General features: G+C 43.3%; 1 protein-coding gene across 1 annotated transcript in view; it reads right to left on the bottom strand.

The window, feature by feature from the left end:
- The window catches only part of Col4a3 (collagen type IV alpha 3 chain), a 132,039-nt gene that overhangs the window by 78,764 nt on the left and 26,892 nt on the right, over positions 1-26,383 (bottom strand). The gene's annotated exons all lie outside the window — the stretch shown is intronic.

Consider the following 26,383-nt stretch of genomic DNA (forward strand, 5'->3'; position numbering starts at 1 on the left):
AAAAAATAATACTCACCTACAGGAAAAACAAGGAGGAAAATAGTTAAAGTGGTAGATTTGGTATGTACTTTGACATAAATGATATGTTCTATGGTCATATATGAATCTTTCCCTATTTGTTTCCTTTAGTTAATACTAACCGAAAATTAGTTTGCTTCTATAGAAAAATGGTTGATAATTGATAAGACCAATTGGTAATTGATGATCTAACAAGTCTGGGAGGCTGGTAGGTAAATTGCAAAGAAAACAGGGAATTCTATTTGTGTAACTGAAAAGAAAAAGAGTCTCAAAACATAATTAACTGAATGTATTTCCTGGGGTGATGATAGGAGGCTTTTCTACCATTCACGGAGGCAAGTGGGTGATGATTTTCACTCTTCCCACCCTCACCCCATTCATAAACATTGTGATTTTTATGAATGGGAAGTAGCTGAGGCTTTGATAGTCTCCCTGAGTTTTGGTTATTTGATATTCTCAGAAGACCAGATCTTTGCTGTTTTCCTCAAAGGTGTCTTAATTATCTCAACCTTGTCTTTCTAGATTTTTAACTGTCTGCATCATGTCAGTCATGTGTTTAATGGCACTCTTTTAGCAATTAGTTCTCTGAACATCCATGTCGTCTCATCTCTGCCCCGTGACTAATTGAATCAGAAACTTTGGGGCCAGCTCCCAGGAATCTGTTTCATGAAGGCCTCTTGTTGGTAGCGATTCCTTTCTCACAGTTGAGAACCCCATTTCTGAGTGAACTTGACATAAGTATCCATGTAGTTCCCTAGCCACTGTTCTCAAGTACAGTATGCAAAGAGTTCCCTAGCCACTGTCCTTAATAGATAGCAAGAAGCTCTGCCTCTCGCAAGCCACAGACACTTAGACCCTGAGCATCTGGTCCAGGGAAGGAAGGGTATATTGAACACCTTCTAATCTACAGAATATTAAATGGGTTCACAGGGCAGGCTTAATTCAATTTTGTTCTGTTTACTTTGGTCTGTCTGTCTGTCTACCCATTTCTCTGTCTCTGTCTCTCTGTCTCTGTCTGTCTGTTTCTCTGTTTCTCTGTCTCTCTGTCTCTGTCTCTCTCTGTCTCTCTGTCTCTCTCTCTCTGTCTCTCTCTCTCTCTGTCTCTCTCTCTCTCTCTCATCATCATCTATTTTGAGTAACAGTTGTGTTCAGCCTCTACTCTCTTGCAGCTTGAGTGAGCACATCCTTGCTGATCTCCTTTAGGCTAGGCCACATCTCCTCTCCTACCCATCCCTGTGGAACTTTGTAGTTACATGTTTAATGTACATTCGCCCCGATGGCTGCATGTCCCAAAGAGAAGGAACTGCCCATGTTGTTCATGTTAATATCCTATTTGTGCTGTATCTCCTGAACAAATGCTGTGCTGATGGGATGGAAGTTTATGGTTCACCCTGAACTTGGAATTTTAAAGCACAGGCGTGTGGTTTGCCCAGTTGGGAGACCTGCTCCCACATTTTACCCCAGGTCACTCTTGAGGAGTGAAGGATAAGAGATTTAGATAGAAGGATAGAGGAGAGAGAAACAGATAGAAACACAGGACAGCCTCGGGAGGGCCTGGATCCTTATCCACCAGCCCCTTCTGTCTCTTCTTAAGGGCCTTTTCTAGGAATGCCAAGGGGTGGAGCAAAAGACCTCGCCCCAGCACAGCCAAGTGCAGACCCTTCCAATCGCCAGGTGACCATGCACATGGTCAAGCAATCCTCTAATGCAGCACTGCTGGGTAAAGCAAGCTCAGCTCTCCCTAGAAACTTCTGTGGCCTCCACCCAGGAGTCAGATGGCTATTGTGGGGGTAACTGTGATTGGGGAGACAAAAAGGTGGAGCCAGAGCCTTTGGCTATTTTAACATGTTAAAACCAACACAAACTCAATTATTTGTTCGTTTCTTGGACTGAAAACATTTTGGAAAAACATTAAGCCCTCCTGAGAATTGAAAAGCAGTACAATAAAGTTATATAATGTCTCATTTAAGCTCAGCAGCTGTTGGAATAATCCCTCACTCTATTTCCCTGTCTCTGTTCTTCTTTCCCTCTTCCTTTCTTTACTTCTATGTGCGCACACACACATATACACACACAGACACACACAAACACATGCATACACACAGGCACATGAACACACACACAGACACACATACATACACAGACACATGAGTACACACACATACACACACACACACACACACACACACACACCTAATAACTCAAAAGTAGATTGCATGCAGGCTGACATGTCACCTCCAAACGAGCATATGTTTTTATCTGATTGCAGCATTAAAATTAAGAAACCCAAATGGATGTCATTTTAGCTTTCTTGTTTATTAGAGGGTCATAGTTTTGTTTAACGTCCTTAATGATGGTAGAAAATTAAAAGCTATTTAATGTCTAGCAAATGTTTGATTTTATAGTAGAAATTTCATCACTTAAAAAGCATTTCTATGTATTTGTGTGTATGTATATGTAGGCTGCATGGGTGTGGGTATCTTCAGAGGCCAGAAAAGTACATATCGTTCCCAAAAGTTGGAGTTACAGGTGGTTCTGAGAGTTGAACTTGGGTTCCCTTGGAGAACAGCAAGTGCTCTGAACTACTGAACCATCTCTCCAGACCCAAGATTTAATCTCAATCGATGCGTTTTTCTCTAACTTTTAAAAAGCCGTTTCAGGCACATCTTTTAGAAAGCAACCTTCAACAACAAAAATTGTTATATAAATAATATTAATGATAATTATTATTGTTTTGTTTCAGTGTTATGGATGGCACTAGATTCTTGAGTATTCTAGATGATGTTCCTACCCCTGAGCCACTCACTCCTCTGGCCCTTCAATTTTATTTTTATTAAATATTTCAATCCTGTTTTCATAAAAGTACATTTGTACCCACTCCTTTAATCAAGTTTTTCCTCCACATTTAATTAACTTACTCCATTATAATCCTAAGTGGTACAGGCAGAAATTAGTGTAGAAATAACGAACTCTTGGCAATCCTAAAACCTACAGATGGGCATGCACGATGCTAGGGGGCAAGCCCGGCTGCCAGTTGACCTGCTGCCTAGAAGAAGGCACACAGAGTCTGATCTTTCTGGGTGCCAACTCAATGGACAGGCATTTCGAGGGGTCCCACTGCATGCACCCTCTCTTCACACACCTGCCCCATTCTTGTACGCTGGCGTCTGTGTAGTCGATGTGACTCCTCAGCTAGGCCCACAGGTTTCCCTTTCTGCCTGGGTTAGCAGAACTATTCCAGAACCAGTCAGACAGTCAGGGTGCGGCCTGCCGGTATGTCTGAACAGTCCTGCCTGCTGGCTGAGACTTCAGGATCCATTCCGTGACAAGTTGCCTACAAGGAGGTCCTCCACCTGACCGGATGAACTCAGCATTACTGTGGGGGTAGCTAGGTCTCTGGCAGCCGTTCAGAGGCCTGTGTGATGGTGTAGAGCCTGGCATGGGACCTCACGAAATAAGGCCCCTCCGGGATGATCTTGTATGCAAGACGTAAATTCTTTTCATTTTGGCCTTTCCCCTTAAACACAATCTAAGCTTTTGCAAATACTTTTCAATCAGTCAGTCATTAGATTACTCGACTCAATGATGCTGAGGCTGTGGTTAAACCTTTTGCATTCATTTTGATGGACCCTTTTCTGAAACATCACAACCATTTTAACGGATGCAACCCATTAATTACTATTCAGAAATCAACTCCCTTAAAAAGCGGCATGGCCAGCAGCTATCATTAAGCCAACTCCACTGATGACTATTTCTCATGCAACATTTTTATGATTGTTCCTTTTTCAGTCACAAAGTACTTCTTAGTGTCCTCATGCCGAAACTCAAGAAAGTAAAGAGCAGGAAGTTCTTAATAATACTGACTTTCCTCTCCCTTGGGGTCAGAAAGCTGCCCAAGGTTATGAGACTTCAGCACATTTGAATATTAAATAATTCGCCTAGGGGGAATCATTCTTTTAATGAGTGCATTCATTTTTTTTTTATGACCTCAGAATGCAAGATAAACATCCACTGTAGAGAATCTAAAAGATTTGGAACTTTGGTGACCACATGCCCGGTACATATGGCTTACTGTATATCCTGTGGGTCATCTGTGCAGGTTCTGACTAGAGTTTGGGGTCAATTGCTGGAGCCTTCTTGGTTGTCTCACTCATAGAGGAAGGCATTAAGATCTGTCTTGTGGCATGCAGCAGTTGATGAAAGAAGAGGCCGCAAATTAGTAAGAGAGCAAGGAAAGGCGTACGGGAGGGCTTGGAGGGAGGACAGTAAAAGGGGGGATGACACCATTATGTTATAATCGCAAAAAAGAAAAGAAAAAAGATTTGTCTTCTGGTGGTTTGCAGAGGATCAGGGATCCGTCAAAGGTGGCTTGCAGATGGCTATGCACTCGGGAAGAACTCAGGCATTGGGGACTTCCCCTCTCTGTTCAGTACAAGACTGTTTGCCAAAGGACAGCCATGTGACTGTCTGGTCTTATCTCCAGTCAGTGTAAACTAGCTATGTTCCCCCAAGACATTTCCTCCTGAGTTTATCCAGCGCCAGAGAACTGGCCTGGACTTCCAGAATAAGAATGAGACTGAAAATGCTTCGTTAATTCCACAACTGAATTACAGTGTCTGTTACCAGTATCTTTAGAGGGCACCAAGTATGTTAGTTGACTAGTTGAATGTTATTTGTACATGGGCACAGACACTATAGCACTTTACTTATTTAATAACACGCTCATTAGAAATATCAGTGGTATATTGGATGCCCATAATGATAGGTGCCAAGTTGCACAGATGCTATACAAGTGGCAATTACTTCTCAGCTGCTGCCCAGGCAGCCTGGTCAGTCTTTGTCTCAATCCCACAGCATTCAAGCATCACCTATACATCATTAAACTTAGAAAAGCATTTGATGCTGCAGAGATGATTCAGTGGTTTCTAACTGCATGCTGCTCTTCCAGAGGACTTGAATTTGGTTCCCGGCATCCATGCTGGGTGGCTCACAACCACTTGTAACTCTAGTTCCAGGAGATCCAACACCCTCTTCTGGTCTCTGCAGGCACCCATACACGTGGTATTCACCCACACAATCACACACATAAAAGAAAAAAATAGTAAATTAACAAGAGATCTAATGAGGCACGTACATTCCTACTGTTTATTGAGAGGTCCAAGAAATGTATATATACTTTCTTTTTTAAATTTTCCATTAATAGAAAATGATTTTCAGGTTCTCCTCCTCTCTGAACACAGCACATCCATTTCTGCTGGTTCATGATATGGAGGTAGACTGCTGTCCCCTCTGTCTCTCTCCATATCCAGCTACCCAGGGTCAGTGGGAAGGGAAGTTGGCATCTTCGGAGCTGGTTCACACTCTACTGCGCAGGGCTGTTGGTTTTGCATTAAAATGATTGACCCTGCCAGTCTCTGTGCCCAGCCAGTGGCCCGAGGCAATGGTTTTTGAATCTGAAAAGAAAAGCTGACCATGTTCGAGCCAAGCGGTGCCAGACAGGCCCCACCAGCTGTTCCCTGCAGAGCGGCCTCCACCCAGTGATGGAGAGCCTTGGCAGCTTGCCCTCCAGCCAAGGAGGACCTGGAGAGTGGCTGCCTGCCCCACCCACAGCCATCTCCACTGAAGCCTGCCACCCTTCGCATCTTTCAGCTCCTGCCTAGGGAGATAAAGTACTGCTAGTCTAGACAACGAACCCAGGCACCCGCTTTGGAGTTTCTGAGTGACAGCAAGCATGCAGATGAGTGACTGTGACAAAGAAGGTGGCCCTCTGAGTTCTCCAGTGTTTGGAGATAAACACCTGGGGTAACACCATGTTTCATTGTTTCATTCTTCCAGCCTTGTGTGCCGCAAGGGAGTAAGGTGTGTGTCTGTTCCTGTCAACTCCAGCTTCTCTTTCCCCCAAAACACTTCAAAAATTTTAAGTTTTGAAAATTTCTAATTAGCATACATTTGACGGTGGAGTTTTCAAACAGGAGTTGTTTTTGTTGACTCGGTGTCCCTTCTTCCTGTCATCTGTCACCTCCCTCCCCTAGTGCTCTTAGACCGACTCCCACCATCGCCTCCTTCCAGCCTTCACGTCTCGTGTCCTGTCGGTCTCTCTGTTTCATTAACCTCTCTTATTCTTTTCTCCTGAGCTCCTTTCTAGTTCTGTAGTCTATAGCTACACTCACCCCACTCAAGTGCGTACTTATGAACATTATAAGCTCGGGTCTGTGTATGAGAGAAAACATTAGATTTTTTTTTTTCTTTCTGAGCTTGTTACTTTGGTTAATGTAATGCTTTCTAGATCCATCTATTTTCCTGCAATTTTCACGATTTCAGTTTTCCTCGTGTGTGTGTGTGTGTGTGTGTGTGTGTGTGTGTGTGTGTGTAATTCCTTTGTGGATAAGCACCATGTTTTCAACATCCACCCATTTTTTCCATTTCCTTGGTATTGCAAAAAGTGCAGCGGCAGATGTGGGTCTGCAAGTACGCATGTGGTAGGACATGGGGCCTTTGGGATATACCCTGGGTCTGATGGCAGTTCTAGTTTTAATTTTGAGAAAAAAATTTTTTTTAAATTTTATTTATTTTATTTTACAATACCATTCAGTTCTACATATCAGCCACCGGTTCCCCTATTCTTCCCCCTCCCACACCCTCCCCTTATTCCCAGCCCACCCTCCATTCCCACCTCCTCCAGGACAAGTCCTCCCCCGAGGACTGCGATCAACCTGGTAGACTCAGTCCAGGCAGGTCCAGTCCCTTCCTCCCAGACTGAGCCAAGTGTCCCTGCATAAGCTCCAGGTTTCAAACAGCCAACTCATGCAATGAGCACAGGACTTGGTCCCACTGCCTAGTTGCCTCCCAAACTGATCAAGCCAATTAACTGTCACACCTATTTAGAGGGCCTGATCCAGCTGGGGGCCCCTCAGCCTTTGGTTCATAGTTCATGTGTTTCCATTCATTTGGCTATTTTTTTTCAATAATTGAGTAAAACTGAAATTTATTTTAAGCCACAGTCGTCCTAGGGAGAGAAAATTTTCTACTGATTCCCATAATGGCTGAACTAGCTTAGATTCTTCCTAGCAGTGAGTAGAGGGTCCTCTTCCCCCACATCTGCACTAGCAGTTGTCACTGGATGTCTTGATCTTAGCTATTCTTAATGGAGTGTGTAGAGTCTATATTATGAAGAGTCCATATGTTGTTCCTTCCTCGTTTTCCCGGGCTTAGAGAAAGACCCACAGACTCACACAGGTTAGGCTGGGAAGCACTCAATGGACCATAGCTGCCTCTTCTCAATTCCCTAACTCGTTTTGTGAAACATTGTTGGCTTTGTCATCTATTTTTCTAGAATTTTCTCTTAAGAGGTGAAAGCAAGCTAATTTTACAATGGACCAATGGGTCCATTAAAAAAACAAAAACAAAAACAAAAACCTGCCATGTTACTGAGAGTGTTTTTAGGAACCAATAACTCTTAACACAAAAACTTCCCCCAAATAGAAGAAAAATTAAAAAAAAAAAAATCAATAATCTTAGCAAAAAAAAAACTTCACCAAACAGTAGAAAATCCAAACTCCATGCTGGGAAGTGGGTGCCTGGGGATTCTGGTTCCTTGGGTCTTTCAGAAAACACTTCAATACTGTTTAATCTTTTTTTCCCTAAGACAAGGTTTCTCTAGATCTGGCTGTCTTGGAATCCACTCTGTAGCCCAAGATGGCCTCAAACTCACAGAGATCTGTCCATGTCTGTCTCCCAACTGCCAGGATTAAAGGTGGGCACCTCCTCCCAAAGCTATTTAATCTTTTAAAGTATGTGGGTTTGTTTGTTTGTTTGTTTTGAGACAGGGTTTCTCTGCGTAGTTTTGGTGCCTGTCCTGGATCTCGCTCTGTAGACTAGGCTGGCCTCGAACTCACAGAGATCTGCCTGGCTCTGCCTCCCGAGTGCTGGGGATTAAAGGCGTGTGTCCCGTGTCGTCCCGTGTCACCCCCCCCCCCCCCCCCCCCCCCCCCCCCCCCCCCCCCCCCCCCCCCCCCCGGCAAAGTGTGTTTCTTTGCACTGGTCAGTTGCTGGGGGAAACAGCAGCATTCTGCGTGTTGACCTGAGGATCCTGAGATGCTTTGGGTACTGTAGGTGTGTCCAGCCCACCATCTGAAAGCTGCATGTGACTCAGTACAAAATCATAAATGCACGTAATATAAGACTGTTTTTTTTGCAGCTTTGTGTGCTAACTTGGTTGTGCAATTCTCCATTGTGAATTTTATAGATAAAAACACAACATCAAAAGGTTGGTCACGACGTCAGTCAGTCTTACTCAGTGGTTGACCCTGTGTGCAGTAATGCTAACTGGCCAGGTAAGATGAGCCCACGGGGTACCACAGAAGAATGTCTGGTATGGGGGTACCCAACTGCTTTCTGGTTGGATTTTATGCCCAGTCCGGATGAAAGAATTCATGTCTGAAACTGTAAACCTAGCCCAAAGCCTGTGACTGGGGTGGTAGCAGGTCCTGGTAGGGCAACTACTACTATTGTTTTGATAAATGAATTACCTTATGAACAGCCACTTTTATGTCTATAGAATGCTTTTGCCGTCAGCTTTGGTCAGAGTGATCAGTCATGACTGCAGAGGTTTATAATTAGTCAAATACGAAGAATATGTAACTGTTCAATGTCCCACCATAAATAGGGCATCTATATCACTCCCTCCAAGGCTCAAGGAACATTATGGAGAAAGGGACAGAAGGAATGGAATAGTCACATGAAGTAGGGTGGGGAGCAGTGTGGAATGCTGACTTCTGGGCATGCCATGGCTCTTTCATTCTTGAACCCTCAGAAGCTATGATTTACCTGTACAAGACCTACAGAGGGGGCTGTCAGCAGCCTGTCAAGGACGGGAGGGAGGCTCATCGGTTCTCACCTCCTCTGAGGGTTTATACACAGGTAAGTGTTGATGGAGAGAGAGAAGGAGGGAGAGAGGGAGTGGGAACTGAGGGAGGGAGTGAGGGAGAGGGAGGAGAGAGAGAGAGAGAGAGAGAGAGAGAGAGAGAGAGAGAGAGAGAGAGAGAGAGAGAGAGAAATAGCTGCTGTGGAGTTGAGTTGAAGTTGGTTCCTCTCTGGAGAGGAATTCAGGAAGGGGCAGCCAGGAGAAGGAGCAGGCTTTTCTTCTCAGCCTTTCATGTTACGAGTATTATGTTTTTACTCTGTGCATGTTTTATTTTGCTAACAATAATGATAAAAGTAGAAAGTCCATCTAGGACAGTTGTTTTGAAAATCAAAATTAACATCCCAAAGAAAGTCCAGGACAACAAAAAGTTCATCTCGAATACAGAAAATGCCTTTTACTTTACATTCAAAGGCCTGCAATTTATTGTTTTCTCAAACTAATAAACATGCTAAGTTCATCTTAGATGGTATTTTTCTTCATTTGGAAAACTACTAACTTAGCTTTGATTTCCTTACAGGAAAAACATAGAGTCAGAGTAAACAGAGGAAAGTTTTAAACACAAAATGATTAAGGCATTTGATGAAGAAACCTTAAAGCTGGAAAATTTCCACAGGCACACCAAAGTCAAGGGGTCCCTAAGCTACTGCTGGTAGGAGCCTGTGGCTTTGATTTATAGGAAACTGAGATTGTCTCAGATTCTCCCATCTCATTTTCATTCCAGGACTGGTCCAGATGTCTTTGGGTTCTAGATCCTTTTATTTATCCTTGGCAAATGAGTACAGTTCAGTTTGGGGAGATTTTGGAGAGCCATGCTACACGTTGACTTTTCTGCCCACAGGTTGGCCTGTGTGGAGAGCCAGGGTGCATGCATCCTTTTGTGGCTGAACTGGGCTCCACCAAAGTTGCTCACTACTCTGGCAAACATCTTGTCCCCCACAGGGGATAGCTGATGCTACCTAAATAAGAAGTGGTGTGGAGCTGGGCATAAGGAATCGTTTCCTTTTCATAAAGGAAAAGAAAACCTTGAATTAGGTTTTTAAAAAATTGTATTTGTATGCATGTATGTGCAGTGTGTGTGTGTGTGTGTGTGTGTGTGTACCATTTCAATGTCCTTAAAATAAAATTTTGTGTATCCCAGGCTGGCCTCAAACTTGTCTGCCATCTGATCTACCTCCCAAGGGCTGGGGTTGCACGTGTGTACCAACCACACTCACTTTATTCGATGCTGGGGGTGGACCCCAGGACTTCACGCATGTTAGGTAAGCTAGATCCTCGTCCCCTGAACTTTGCCATTTATGGTATGTGATATAAACTTGTTGGAGATGATTTGTTCTAAGTAACATGCTGGCATGGCAGCATTGGTTCACACCAAACTGTGACTCAGAAAATTCTCTCCTTCATGGTATTTTAACCTCTGTCTCATTACACTAAAGCTATCTGGAGCCATGGTAACCTTATTCTTCCAGGAATCAATCCATGACAAGCAGGTTGAGAGTTGGAGTCCACCCTTGAATAAGTACTAAGGAGATTCATCTCCAAGGGTTCCCCAGACCGCACTTTGACAAAATCAAAATACATATCAAGTATTAAAAATGATTTCATCTTCATTTCAAAAATCATTACTGTTAACTCCCGTGGTATTGATGAAATAATAAAATCATGTATTTAGTTTGAAAAATACAGACTAGTTGGGGTTAGTGAGCAAATCCAAATGAACTCCCCAAATTAGATTATGCCACTTACTCAATGAAATATATTTGCTTATCATGAATGGCCATCAGTGCCAAGTCTACACTCATAAACTCAGGGTATTCTTTTGTGTTCTGGTGGCCACATTCCCCTCAGCTTGAGGCCCTGGTCCCCAGGAAGTGTTGTGTGCTATTCCCACCCACAAATGCTGCCTGCCCGTTCACATTCCTGTGCTTTTCCACATGGTGCTCTGGCTGCAATGACCACTTCCCACTGTCTAGTCCTTTTCTTGGCTAAGTTTGCACATTTGGGAGCTGTTCAAAGGTTACCTCTTTCTTCTCTAAGTCCTCAAAGCAGTTACCAGCCCCCTCATCTGGGTGGTGCATAACTGTTCTGAGAATGATCATCTATTCACTGTAGTTATTTGTTTGCATGACTTCAGCACCACTGGGTCCAGCTTCTCAAAGAAACTCACATCTTGTTCTTCTGTGTGTTCTGATCAGTTTCACAGCACCAGGAAAAGATGGGGCTGTTCTCTCAGGAGGAAACCATCATCCTTTTAGCTCCCACAACTTCATGATCCTGAGTAAATCCTGAAAGGAAAACCCTAGGGCATAGCATGGATGTCAGGGGTGGGTGTTACCTTTTGAACTGGTCAAGAAATGTGTACTGTGCCCTATGTACACGTGGACAGGAATTGTGGAAAATGCACGTGGTCTCAAAGAGAGAAGCTGGGCAGTAAGACTTGCAGGATGGCACATGCTCTGAACCTAAGGAACAGGTTGGCAGGGGAACCTCTCTGTGCTTGAGGGTACTTTCGGGGAGGAGGGTTACCCTGAATGAAATCATCTTCTGGGATCAATGACATGATGATCCATGTTCTCACTCTCAAAACACCCCCCCCACACACTTTTTCCTACAGCCTAACTTCACATTTATCAACAAATCAAAAAATGATGTCATCCACTCATTCATTCTAAATTTACTGAATGCCTACTATGTGGTAGGAAATATTTTAAATATGGGCACATTGCAATTTACTCTAGCAGGAAGAAGGATAGGGAAAACGATAGACAAATAAAGATGTACGGTGTTACATCCATCATAATCAATGAGAAAAAATGGAAGCAGGAAAGAAGGAATGAAATGTGAGGACACACTAGCAAAGACTCCATAAGGTGGCCAGGGACTTAAGATTCCATAAGGTGGCCAGGGACTTTTGGAGTAGAGAGCTGAAGGACTAAAGGGAGGCAGCCTCATTTGGCTGCACAGGAATTGTGGAATTTAAGCAAGTTTATTTTGCCAGAGGAGCATCGCAAGAGAACGGAGAGAGCATATTAATGAATACACTGATGCCTCTCTGAGTGTGGAATAAAATTAACAAGGGAGAAGAAGACAGGGACACCAGAAACGCAGGGACAAGGTCAAAGGGTTTACATGGAGGGATGGCAGGATTGTCCCCTCAAAGGGACAGCGATGGGAACAGGAGTGGGTGCTCAGAGAGAACTATTGGGATTGGTAATGCCAGGGTTAGAGTGGCACCATGCCAGGGAATGGGGACCGAGGTGCATAGATGGCCAGCTTAGTGGCGTTGCTGATCCCTTTGTGCTGGGGAGGGTTAATCATTCAAAAAGCACCCAATGAAGAATCCTGGAGTGACATCACCCACAACTCCTGTCTGGACACAGAGCCTGTCTCCTCCAAATACCTGGCAACTGTTCTGAGAACTTGAAATTGAGGTCATTATTTATTATGATTGACAGGACGTTAGTGCCAATGTTTTAAACTAATCTTCTTATGCATGGAAAGTGATCAAGATAATGTCACCAAGACCCCACACGGGTCACATCTGTGATATAAAACTGCCCGATTCTAGGCAGGTGAACCAAGAGATACTCTACCCCACTCTGATCCACTAATGAAAGTATAGGCATGGAAAATGAGATGTTGGCAAATTTTGATCTCCTGCAAAAGCCCTGAAAGTCCCAGGGAGAAGCTACTAACACAATACCAGCCTAGATAAATATAGAAATTATGAGGGAAACACTTGGCCTTTACCAGCAGAAACGCTACCATGAAGGCACAGCTGCAGATCGACGAAGTTCTGGAACTAGTTACTGACTATGAGAAACATAGATTGTCACAGGGGGCTAACTAACTGCGTAAGGTTAAATGCATGAGGCTGTACATTATTCAGCTACGCAAAGCATCTAACCATTATGAAAGCAGTTGAAGATGAAACTCGAAACTGAGATGACTTGGAAAATGACAGTTTGGAATAGAATAGAGAGGAGCGATTAAATGGGATGGGATCTTCGTGACAGCAGCTGCATGGGGTGCCACACAGAGCAGATGCCACTGGGAGCTACGGTTCCATAACAACAACACTTGGGTGTTTTTAGACATTTTGATGATCGACTGACTTTTTTGCTGCTCATCTGATGACTGATACGAAGTCAGTAAAACCTTGGGAGCAGCAGAAGAAGTCAAGGAAAAAGAATGAGCAGCGTCCTTAGGATTGGCAGCAGTCAAAAGAAAACCAGCAGCAGGTGCAGGGCATTATCAATAGCAAGGCATGAGAGAAAAGCCATGTCAGAGCCAGAAGGCAGTCAGTAGGGCAGGCAGATAGAAATCAAACGGTAGGTCAGAGGACACAGAATTTGGAAGATAAGACATGCTACATTATGGTGTCTCATTAGAATATGTAAGGAAAGGGAAATAAGGTGTGTGTGTGTGTGTGTGTGTGTGTGTGTGTGTGTGTGTGCATGTGTGCATGCACCAGTGTGGCTATGCATGCAAGTGTGTACATGTGTGCGTGGAAGCCAGCAGTGACATTGAATGTCTTTCTCTATTGACCACCCCTTTGGTTTTGGGGACAAAATTTCTCATGGAACCAGGAGCTCACCGACTTGGCAGGACTAGCTGGCCAGTGAGGCCCAGGGATCTTTCTGCGCCTCCCAGCGCTGGCATCACAGGAGTGTTCTGCCACGCCCAGCTTTTTACATGGACTCTGGCAACTGAACTCAGGTCCCCAGGTTCACGCAGCAATCACTTTACAGACCCAGCCTCGGGAAAGGGCATTTTTAAAAAGTCAATTTTGAGTTTTAAAATAAAACACAAAAGTAGGCAGAAACAAACAAGCAAACAAAACATATAATATAGAAGTCAAAGCAGTTGAACTGCCTGTCCCTGGACTTTTCCACACGCAGCATGGGATATCTCTGGGAGGGAGCTCTCTGGAATGACTGTCTTTTCACATTTTCCATGTATTTGCTTTGTTTTTCTTGATATTAAAAATATTTCTGTTGTTGTTGCTAAAATAGAGTTTGACTGTTCAAGCTGGCTCGGAAGGTTAGACATTGGGACAGCTTGCTTCACTGTTGGTTTTGGAAGACACACTACAGGAAGAACAACAGAGGCACATGAAATAATTTCCTTAGCGCAGAGATGCCGTTGGTGTCGTATTTGAAGAAAAAAAATGCCACTTTTTCACCTGACATCTTTCCACATGTGCAGTTGCACTTAGGAAACCTTTGGAGTGGGTTAGCTAGTGACTAGGGCCGATTCTAAACATCCTAGTTGTTCCTGGAAGCTGGTCTGTAAGATGGTCCGACTGTCCTCACTCTGGCCTTCAGCAGCCAGGGCTGCTACATGTCTCAGCACTGGGGACTGCACTGACATGCAGTCCTGGAATGTCCAAATGGTCTTGGCCCGGGAGGTGGAATGCATATTTTAACGGGTGAATGTGACTCTCACAATGGCACCGAGAGTTTCTCTGACCTCGAGCACGCACTGTTTCCTTTGCAGACGCCTCTGTATGATGGCGTAGGCAAAACCCATAATGGTAGGCTTAATTTTTAAGGCCTCTATATTTCATCTCTGAAGAAATGATCGAGTTTCATCACAGGTTAGGCACTCTCTGGGAATAGAGTTTGCTGACTTTCATAACAGACTTTAGTGTACTTTCTTGAATTGTTTTAATTGCTTTGAGGCTCAATTACTCGATTACCACTAAGTGTCTTACATTGTATGAGGAAGGACATAGCATAATGATGGAGTCATAGGAAATTGATAAGTCCGTAGACATATAAGATAAAATGCACATGTTAGGGTTAACTTCTCATTTTGCTCTCCCGTCTTCAGCCACCCAAACAAAAACCATTCAATACAAGTGTCAGACATTCAAGCATGAGCCAGGCTGAGAATGTTCTCAGGGACACTTTTCATTCTTGTGGGACTGGTAAAGACTGCCTTTGGTAGCTCTCAGGGAAATGTGTGATAAGAGGAGTGTTCTTAGGCCAGACACCCAGGCCCCAGAAGCCCAGGAGTTTTTTAAGAAGCCTCTTCAGAATATAGGACACAAAATCAATGAGAAGGAGGCTGACATATCTAGCTGACCATTTTTCAAAGGGCTGGGAAGTGAATCTCAAGTTCTAGGCTCACAAGTCTCTGAAATGCTGTTCCCTTTCCAATGCCAGTGTCTGTACATCATAACAAGCTGGTATTTGAAGAATGCAGGCCCAGCTGGAAACCCAGAGATTGCACTGGGACTGTGAAGTGGGTTTGTGGGTTGTGACTTACAGATTTTATATATATATATATGTATATATATATATGTATATATATATATATATATATGTATGTATGTATGTATGTATATATATGCCAGAGAAATGGATCAGAGGGAAAAGACATTTGCCACCAAGCCTGATGACCTGGCTTCAATTCCCACGACCCACTTGGTAGAAGGAGAAAACCTACTCCTGCTAGTTGAATTTGGACCTCCTCATGCTTGCTATGGCATGTGTGTATTCACACACACACACACAAATGTAATAATTTTTTTAAAACATGACTTTAGCCATCTTGTTAGTGATTTGTGTTTAGAACAGGAAGTAGGAAAGACAAGATGCTGAAGTCATGCAAACACAACATACTTCAAAATGTCTGAGTCAAACAACATAAACCAGAAAAGATAATGGTGACAACACCCACGTTGAAGAGAACCTCTTTCCTAGAACACTGGAATTTTAATGGGATGTCTGATACTCTTGCAGCCACACTTGACTTGGATTTTCAGAAGCGCCAAGAGCTACAGCTGAGGTTTTCAGTCTTCAAGTGCAAGAAAAGAATGGAGCATAGTCATAACCCTGTCATCCCAAGGTGCCTGTGTCAGGGGCTCCACACAGATGTGCTACTTTACTACATTATTGAGGATGTTCATTCCTAGTTTGGGATTTGGTGCCAAGGTGCCTGTGAGATGACAGCCTTCTCGTACGGAATCTGAAATTTGTCAGACTCGCTTTTCTTAAGCCATCTTGAGAGCGGAGCTGTTTACAGCAGTGATTCTCAACCTCTCTAATGCTTCGATCCTTTAATATAGTTCCTCATATTGTGGTGACCCCCCCAACCATAAAAATATTTCATTGCTACTTCATAACTGTAATTTTGCTACTGTTATGAATCGTGTTTTCTAATGGTCTTAGGCAACCCCTATGGAAGGATCATTTAACCCCCAAAGGGGTCATGACCTACATGTTGAGAACAGCTGGCCTACAGCATAGTTCATTTCTTTATAGAAACAGGTTTTTCCCCGATTGCTCCTAATTCACAATCAGAACCAGTGATTACAGTGGGACTCTCCATGTATTTTCCTCTGTCTTTTACCATCAAAATTGCAGAAACAAGAATGTACATCTCCCACACATGGGTTTGCTAGCTGCCACCTGCTGGGGACATTTGCCCTAACTGTCTGGTTTTACATGCCCCCTGAGATGACAGTGATGCACATCTTTAAATTATGATATGTCAATCAAAATTGAAAAATAAACAAAGCCTGTTGTTAACCTCCCTAGAAGTAGAGCTACAGAAAGAATTGACTCAGTGACTCAGCCTACGAGGGCCAAGATAGGCACTATTCAGTTTTCCAGACAAAGTTTCCTACCCCATGACACAGAATAGGAAAAGTCAGGACTGGGTTGAGAGCAAAGAGACCTGAGTCATTTTTCACAGTGCATGACACTAAGCTAGTTTGTGCCCGGGCCGTGACCCCTTTGCTTTGATTTGAACATGTTTTTAGCCTACATTTTATTTCAGCTCTTTAAACCTTTCAGCCCTATGAAACCTGTCACTGTACCCCAAGAACAAAGCTGTGACACTGGCTTGCAGCAGAGGAGGAGATCAGTGAGAGTCAGGATGAAGAGTAGTAATTATTAAGTAGTTCTTAAATGTCAAACCAAAAATTTTGTCCAAAATGGATCTGTCCGTGAATGGTCAAGGCCACTCTGACTGAGGCAAGAGCTGTGTCTCAGGCAACTCAAGTATGAGTATCTCTTTAAACATGTTTATCTTCTTCATTCAGACCACACGGCAGGGGGATTGCCTTAATTACTGTTCTACTATTGTGAAGAGACATCATGGTTAAGGGAACTTATGAAAGGAAGTTGGGGACTTGCTTACAGTTTCAGAGGGTTAGTCCATCGTCATTATGGTGGGAATATGGCAGCGGGCAGGCACAGTATTGGAGAAGTAGCTGAGAGCTATTTGTATACATCCTGACACACAGGCAGTAGGCAAAGAGAGACACTGGGCCTGGTGTGGGCTTTTGAAACCTCAAAGCCCACCCCCAGTGACACACCTCTTCCAATATCTAATCCTTCCTAAACAGTTCCAATAACTTCTGACCAAACATTCAAATATATGAGCCTGTCAGGGCCATTCTCATTCAAACCACCACAGTGACCTTAACTTTGAAGCGTCTCAAGTTCTTTCTTTAAATCACACCCCTAATCTAATTAAAGGAGACCAATGTGTTTAACCCAAATTCAGGAATGAAATCCACACACAACACTTTGGTGAAAATTCCAAGTGAGCTCCAGACTGGCAAATACTGAGTTTGGCAGACCAAAGGTTGAGGAACATGAGGAGAGACTGCAACTTTCCCGTGCTTCAGGTAAGACTTTAATCTATTTCCTAACAAAGATGGGTGTACAAATCCCTCTATCCTATATCAAATTCCCACATCTAGAATACTTCCTAGAGAAACTCTGGCACTTGTATGCAAGGGTGAGCATACACATGTGTTTCACAGCAGCATTGTTAATAACAGTAAAAATTGAAAAACTCTACCTTCAGTGGTATGTAGCTGGAGTTTTTTCTCTGGGTCCTGCCAAGCCCCGGCAGTCTGACAGCCCACTTATAAAATAAACACACAGATGCTTATAATATTTACAAACTGTATGGCCATGGCAGGCTTCTTGTTAACTGTTTTTATATCTTAAATTAACCCATTTTTATTAATCAATAAAGCTGCCATGTGGTTCATGGCTTACAGGTACCTTACATCTCGCTTGTCATGGCGGTGGCTGGCAGCGTTTCTCTGACTCAGCCTTCCACTTCCCAAAATTCTCTTCTCGGCTTGTCCTGCCTATACTTTTTGCCTTGCTACTGGCCAATCAGCATTTTATTTATACAAAGTGATGCACTGATTGACCAGTAGCCAGGCAGGAAGTATAGGCGGGACTAACAAAGAGGAGAAAGGAAAAGGAGAGGAAGGCAGAGAGGGGAGACACCAGCTGCCATCCAGGGAACATCATGTAGAGGCAACAGGTAAAGCCACGAAACACATGGTGACATATAGATTAACAAAAATGGGCTTAGTATAAGAGTAAGAGCTAGACAATGGTAGGCCTGAGCTAATGGTCGAGCTGTTTAAATAACATAGAAGTCGGTGTGTTTATTTTATAAGTGGGCTCCAGGACTGGCGGGGTTTGGCAGGAGCTGGAGAGAAAGTCTCCAGCTACAGTGGTGGAATAGAGAAATTGGTTTTATTGCATTCATCAGATGAATGGAATATTATACAATCATGAAGATGAGTAGATAACTGCTCTACCTGAATAATGAAAACACATGGATTGCAAAAAGTGAGTTACTGTAAATGCAAACAGTATAATTCTGTTGATGTAAAATTTGAAAACAGGCCACAGTAATATATATTAGTGCATAATGCACACATCCATATATCCATATAAATAAAAATTGAATATTTTAATATATGCTTATTTAGGAAATAAATGGACTTTAACTATAAAGAGAATAAGATATTAATTAGCATAGAGTTTCTAATTGCTTCTGGGGGTGGGGAGTCTATGGGAAGGAAAGACAATTTGATAGTGCACACTGGAGTTTTAAGTACACTAGTAGGATCTGTGCTTTGCACTCTTGTGTGTTCGGTATGTGCTACATACGCTGCATGCTCTGCTCTGGGACAGCATTGTATGCTTGTGGCAGAGGCCTACGGTAGTGATTTGGAGACACCTCATTTCTGCAACAATAGTGAGTATCAGCTTCAGTTTGGTTCAGCCATGTTCTAGGTTCATACAGTATACTTAGAATTATTACCAAGGATGTGGAGTATTAGAGTAACCCATTAGATCCTTACAATGCCTTTTCTTTTAAAGACATGGTTTAATAGAGTCCAGGCTGGCCTTGAACTCACTACTTTGCCAAGCATGATCTTGAATTTCTGATCCTCCTGTCTCCACCTCCTCAGAGCAGGGATTACAAGTATGGGCTACCATGCCTGGTTTATGCAGTGTTGAGGATTGAACCCATGGCTTTGTACATGCTAGGCGACTCTACCAACTGAGCCACATCAACAACCACTTTTTGATTAAAGAGCAGGATTATTCCAAGTTAGTAGACAAAAAAAGATGTCCCTCGTCCCCAAATTGATATTCTAGTAGCTCATCCAGCTCCTTTCTGTTAGTCACATGAGGATTTCTTGGCACATATCCAAGTAAATAGACCATGAGAAGAACCCACATAAGGCTGCATAATTTAAAGCCCCAAGTCAGAAGAACTGGAGTTACCAGATTACATTACCCTAGCTGCACAGATAAGAATGACAGCATTCAAACAGTGGTCCTGTTGGGATGCAGGAGGACAAAGGCTGGTGTTGATAGGGATGGGGCTTCATGCATCGGATCAGGTTGGCTGGAGACAGGGGTGGGGTGGGGAGAGGGAAGTAGTAGATGATGGGTTTAAAAATCAGACAAATGTTGTCTGAATCACACTGTTCCAACGTAGCTGAGCACAGCCTAGACCATGCACCACAGACTAAATCCCCCAGGGTTATCCCAGGACAACCTCCCAAAGACCCCACTGTTTATGACATTTCACGTTATGCTCCAAGCATATGATTATGGATGGCATAACTGCTCTTTCTCAGGTCATGTGTTGTGTTGAGATGACTGGCTTAGGTAATACATTAGTTCGCAAAGCTTGCTTTTAATGCTGTGCTCCCTTGGAAATTCCTCAGTGCATGTTTTCTTCTCCTTTTATTATTCTTGTTTTAGAGAAAGTTTTTTGTGTGTGTGTGTGTGTGAAATTTTTGATACATGCACAGAGATTCTTCTGCTTCCAGCTTGACCCCTGTGTCTTTCTTTGCATCAGAAATTTACATATGTGTGTGTATGATTTTTGTATGAGTTTATGGATGCCATGTGCATGCAGGATCCTGCGGGGGCTGGAGGAGCACAGCAGATCCCCTGGAGTTACAGGGAGTTGTCAGCCCCCTGATGTGGGTGCTGGAACCAAAGCCAAGTACTCTGAAGAGCAGTAAGCACTCTTCCCTGTGGAGCGACCACACCAGCCTCAGCTTTGTCTTTAACTTTGTCCCCCACTCCTCTTTCCAGAATTCCCTGTTTGTCTCATTCTCTGTACACAGTGTGGAGGGTGTTGAGTATATCAGAGCAAAGAGAGGAAATATAGAGGAGCAAGAAGTGAAGAGAGAGGAACATTTGAAGATATACTAGCTTGTACAATCCCGTGTATGTTTTTATACTTAGCCAGGCCTGGTAGAGCAGGCATGCAATTGTCATGAGTTTCAAGTGTTGTGGGAGAAATATATACTATTATCATTGATAAATTTGTCCATGCACTTGTACACGTGCATGTCAGGTCAGAGGAGGGTGTCAGACATCTATCATCCCCCACCTTAGTGGTTTGTGTCAGGTTCTCTTACTGAGCTGGATCCAGGCTGGCTGGAATCTGCCCATTTCTGTCCCCAGTGCTGGGATCACAGACACTTGTAGCTATGCTCAGCGTGCTGGGTAGTTTTCTGTCAGTTTGCCACAAGCTAAAGTCATCTGAAAGGAAGGAGCCTCAGTTGAGAAAATGCTTCCATAACATCGGGCTGCACATAAGCCTGTAGGGCATTTTCTTAATTAGTGACTGATGGGGGAGGACCCAGCCAGTTGTGGGTGGTGCCATCCCTGGGGTGGTGGTCCTGGGTTCAATAAGAAAGCAGGCTGCCCAGGCCATGATGAACAAGCCAGTAAGCAGTGCTCTTCCATGTCCTCTGCATCAGCTTGTGCCTCCAGGTCCCTGCCCTGCCTGAGTTCCTGTCCTGACTTCTTTAGTGATGAACTGTGATGTGGAAGTATAAGTCAAGTAAACCATTTTCTCCCCAAGTTGCTTTTGTCTTGGCATTTCATCCCAGCAACAGTACCTCTGTCTTAGACTCTCAGCTTTGATGAATATTGGATACAACTTATTTGCTGCTAGTTTCCTTAAAATTTTAACCAATAACACTTTTAACCTTAAAAATGTTGTCAAGAAGATTGTAGAGCTGTTTGGGGTTATTTACACCCATAGAAATAATTTCCAGTACAAGACATCAATTCTTAGCTCTGTGGGACAATTAAAAATATTGAGTGCCCCAGGGCATTGAAAGCAATTCATCTTCTATCATTCTTTATTTTGCAAACACTGGAGACACTTTTCTCATGGCCTCATGTGTGCCAGGCAAGTGTCCTACCCACAAAGTACATCAGGTCTTCCTCTTCCTCCTGCTCCTCCTCCTCCTTGCCTTTTATTTTACTGCATTTTCACATGTGTTTCTAATTACAACATTTTTACTTGAGATTTTCACACACATGTGTGGTAAAATATGATTATATCCAACCACCGTTTCTTCTCCTCAGCCACCCAACCATACTCCCCTCAACACATTTTCCTCCAATCTTCTTGTATTTTTTTAATAGGCCTCTAAATCCAATTAGTGCTTACCATATGTACAGGGGAGTAAGGTTATCCACTGGACCAAGTGAAACCTAACAATGGCCACACCCAAGAAGAAGAACGATTCTTCCTCTCCCAGTTCTCTTCTTCCTCCACTTCCTCCTCCTTCTTTTTAAAAACCGAAGTCTTTCTTATAAAGGAAAAACAGAATGTTTGGTTGGGTTTGTAGAGATTGCCAGTTTGGGATAATAGACCTTTGCTGTTGATCTTCATTGTATTATTTAGGGAAGCAGGGTCTTGCTATCTAGCCTGCTAGCACTGGCTGTGATCCCCATGGCTCAGCTTCCTGAGTGTCTGGCTTAGAGGCGTGTGTCACTGTGTCTAATTTGTTTTTTTAAATTAAGTTTTTAATTGACAAATTACGTATGTGTATTATGCACAGCATGATGTGTAGGAATACATATACATGGTGGAATGGCTTCATATGACCTCATATTTTGGTAATATTTTTCTAAAACATATAGGCAAAATTCTCAAAACTATAAATACAGACTAGGGATATAGTTCAATTGGTAAAGTATCTGCCAAGCTTGCACGAAGCCCTGGGTTTGATGCCCAGCACTATATAAGCCAGCCATGGTGGCACACAGCTGTAATCCTAACACTGGAAGGTAGAAACAAGGTTATTCTTGTTTTCACCATGAGTTTAAGGCCAGCCTGGGCTATGCTAGACCCTGTCACAAAACAAAACAAAACAAAACAAAACAAAAACAAACTGAAAGTAAGCAAGATGTCAGTCATCCGTATTTCTAGATAGCATGTGGAAGTATTACAAACCTTCCGTAAAGTAACCAGGTTTGCATTTCTACTTGAAGACATTCTGTTCCTCATCTGGAATATAACTGGATGCTTCCATTATTTTCATTTACACATCTTAAAAAATGGATCGAAGGCCGGGCAGTGGTGGCACACGCCTTTAATCCCAGCACTCGGGAGGCAGAGCCAGGCGGATCTCTGTGAATTCCAGGCCAAACTGGGCTACAGAATGAGTTCCAGGAAAGGTGCAAAGCTACACAGAGAAACCCTGTCTTAGAAAACAAACAAACAAACAAACAAAAAAAAAGTGGATCAAAAGGACAAGTGAACCCTGTGTTCTGTCACTGGTATCACACTGAGTTCCTGTCTGGGTATATTTCCTTGCACAGACTCAGCCACTGGCCGGGGAGAAATGATGAAAACCTGCCTGATGTGCACGCACGTGCGCAGGCACAGATGACCTCACAGGTTGCTGCTCTGAGGAGCCCACAACCTATTGTGGGAACAGTTAGGTCTTCTTGGTTTGATAGGAAGCTCTGCCTGAACAGCTTTAGTGAGCTGGCTGAGGCCCATCTAGAGACAGGATTTGAAAACTCCTTGGCCACTTTATCCCAAATGCAGCTGAGCAGTTGCTGGGCTTAAGGATTAAGCTAAGCAAGTGGCCTTTTCAAAGAAGATGCCAACAAAGAATTCTCTTGGCTTGTCTCTAGCCGCTTGGAGAATTTTAGCTTTTGAGCTGCCAGTTTTGTGGGTCTGCGGACACCTGACCCTCGACCACACCAGGACTATGTGACACTCGAGGGAATTCCTCCAGGGTGGGAGTAAGGAGAAAAAAGAAGAGGCAATGGTAAAGGTGTAAGATGGGAAAGAGGGAAGAGTAAAAGCATGAGAGAGCAATGGATGTAGCACCGGGTGAGAGCTGATCAACGTGCTGAGCACTGCCATGCAGGTGTTCTAGTCTCATCCCCATGGCTAATGATGAAGCACCCAACTAAGCAGCCAGGGAAGGAGAGGGTTTATTTATAAGGCCTACAGTCCCAGGTTACCACCTATCATGTCAAGAAGTCAAGGCATTTTCCTTGTGTTGCCTAGGATGGCCCCAATTTCCCAGACTCAAGTGATTGTCCTGACTCAACATCTGGTGCTTTGGGACCTATAGCCACACCTGGCCCAGGTCTATTTGGACAGAATGATGGACAATGAATATGTATGAAGTCCTGATACTGGTGCAGTTGCTAGGGACCCAGAGTGAACATTAGGTAAAGTTCCGTGCTTAGAAGTTTTGTATTGTAGAGGGATGTGCTTGACCTGTGTCTAATAATTATGGATTGTTATTACTAAAAATGAAGTAAGGGATAAAAATTGACTTTGCTCCTGCAGGAAGAAATGAAAAGGAGAGAGAGAGAGAGAGAGAGAGAGAGAGAGAGAGAGAGAGAGAGAGGGAGGGAGGGAGGGAGGGAGGGAGGGAGGGAGAGAGAGAGAGAGAGAGAGAGAGAGAGAGAGAGAGAGAGAGAGAGAGAGAGGAGGGAGAGAGACCAGAAACCACAGCATACAACAAATTTGGGTGCTGAAGACAGACAGCCATAGTTATAGAAGAAGGTGGGCTCCAGTATGCACAAAGGTGTGTCTGTGATGACATTTGATGGGAAGGACAAGGAAGCAGGAAAACTAAGGACGTGGAAACACCCACAAAGAAGTTATGGATGAGTCCTCATGACACAGTTCTCTGAACACAGGTGATGCAGACCAGCCAGATCATGTGATGCTGTGGTGTCCCCCTGCATTGTAAACAGCAAGTTCCAATGAGCTCCATTTCTTTCCCTCTATCACACCAAAGATTCAGGAAAGGAATTTTGCACCTGGAGTTTCATGCTGCTGACCAACCTTGAAAGCAGACTGCTAAGTGGGACTTTGTGCCTTGGCAAGTGTTTAAGCCCTTTACCAACATTCAGGTTAATGGTTAAGAGTTGGCATTTAGAGTCCACGATAGTTTCCATTCAGTACTTTAGTTAATAATACATCTTTTCATGGTGTCTGAAGGATATGTCAAAAAAAGTCATGGAAAACTAAGCCAATGCATTTAAGAAGTATTTTGTACAGCATGAATCCAACAGACAAGAGTCACTAGCACACACAATTGGAGCTGTCTTTGGTTGCATTCAGAAGCCTTCCTACTTTACAGTTGTGAAAGGGGCAGGTAGTTTCTGGTTGGTGTCTGTAGTAGCATCAGGTATTTCTCAGGTTTCAGAATAAACTATTTGTCTCTCCAAACACACGACCTCACACCTTGGGTTTTCACAGTCTACTGAAATCAAGGTCAGCTGGAAGAATACACACACCTTTCATTCTTTTCATACTTGCAGGCTTTAGCTACAACCTCTGACTGACAGCCAACAAATCATCGTGAGTGTGTGACCTAACAAATTTTCCTTTTCAGCCCCAAACATGTTGCCTTTTGGCTTTTGCCTTTTGATCCTACGTAACTAGGTCAAGTCCTGTTAAGCTACTGTAAAATTTTGCCAACAGAGGAATTTTTTGTTGTTGCTTCTCACTGGAAAAGTTCCATGCCCTAAAATGGTTCATGAACTTGTAAGTAAGCATTTTTTTTCCTCGTAGAAAATAGTCTTTGTTCTTTACATGGAAACTAAATAAATGTTGCTCAGCTCTAACTTTTTTGATTCCTCTGGGGGCTGATTGTTCCTAAAAAGATTTACAGAAGCAACATTGTAATCCCATTAAAACAGACGTTTGAAAAAGATCCCCAAGGTATTTCATTATTTTTACAATAAAATTAAATATGAGAAGTGTAACTTCTGTAATAAGCTTAACTAAATTTAACAATACTTTCAAATGTTTGGATATTTTCACTGTAACATTTTAGGAAAACAAAAAGCAAGACAAAAAACACAAGCTAAGAGAGGTGAGGAGATTGACATGTGTAAAAGACAATAAAGCCACGAGCTTTATTGTGAGTTAGGGGCAGACAGAGACACATTACAGGTGCCACTTGAGAGAACCCAGAGGTCCTGCTTTTGGAGTTTATTCCTAAGCTTCTAGAACTTACAGTAGAGAACTAATACTTTTCTCCCTGCTCTGCTACCAGGGAATCAACTATGAATAGCTTTGTGAATCTGAGCGGTTTTGTGAGTCTCAGTTCCAGCACATTCTAGAAGCTTCCAACAGCACTTTTCTTGTTTCCTGTAAATGGGGGTGGGGCACTATCAGATACACTCTTTAAGCACCTGCTTCGGGTCGCAGTGTGTGCACTGTGGAAAATCCCTTTGTGTGTTAATGGAGCCAATGATGTAGAAGAGAATGGGGGATGAGAACAGTCAGGGGCCGACAGTCTGCAGAATTGACATTGTTCGGGATAGTTGAGAAGGGAGAGATAGGTTCCAGGGCTGAGGGCATCCGAAAGGGATTTTGAGTACAACAGGGTTGAAGAATGTTCTAATGGAAAGTAACCGTAGATTGCAGATGAAGCCTCTGTGTGCAAGTGTGTATACAGACATACAGCTTCATTTCTCTCTTTCTCTACAGTCCACATCCAGATCCTGGGAAGTTAGCTGTGTGTAACTGTAGAGATGCTTTTTAGTTCTCGCTTCGATTTCTGTGCTCCTAGATTTTATGAAGAGGTGAAACCACACACATATGCCTAAGTACCTTCAAGGCTTCAGATAAACATAAAACATAAACCAACATATAGTATAGAAACCATGCCACTCAGTCCTTTGTTGAAACTTCCCGTCCTCTTAGTAAGCACTGAAAGCATGACATGTTCTTTGGATAATTTTCTGACATCTTCATTTACTTAGGAGTTACCTAGAGCAGGGCTGAGGATGCAGCTCAGTTGGTAGAGTGTTTGCTTAGGGTATGCAAAGCCCTGAGCTTGATCAGTGCTATCTCAACTGGAGA

Source organism: Peromyscus leucopus, chromosome 13 (genome assembly GCF_004664715.2).
Source record: "Peromyscus leucopus breed LL Stock chromosome 13, UCI_PerLeu_2.1, whole genome shotgun sequence".
Lineage (NCBI taxonomy): Eukaryota > Metazoa > Chordata > Mammalia > Rodentia > Cricetidae > Peromyscus > Peromyscus leucopus.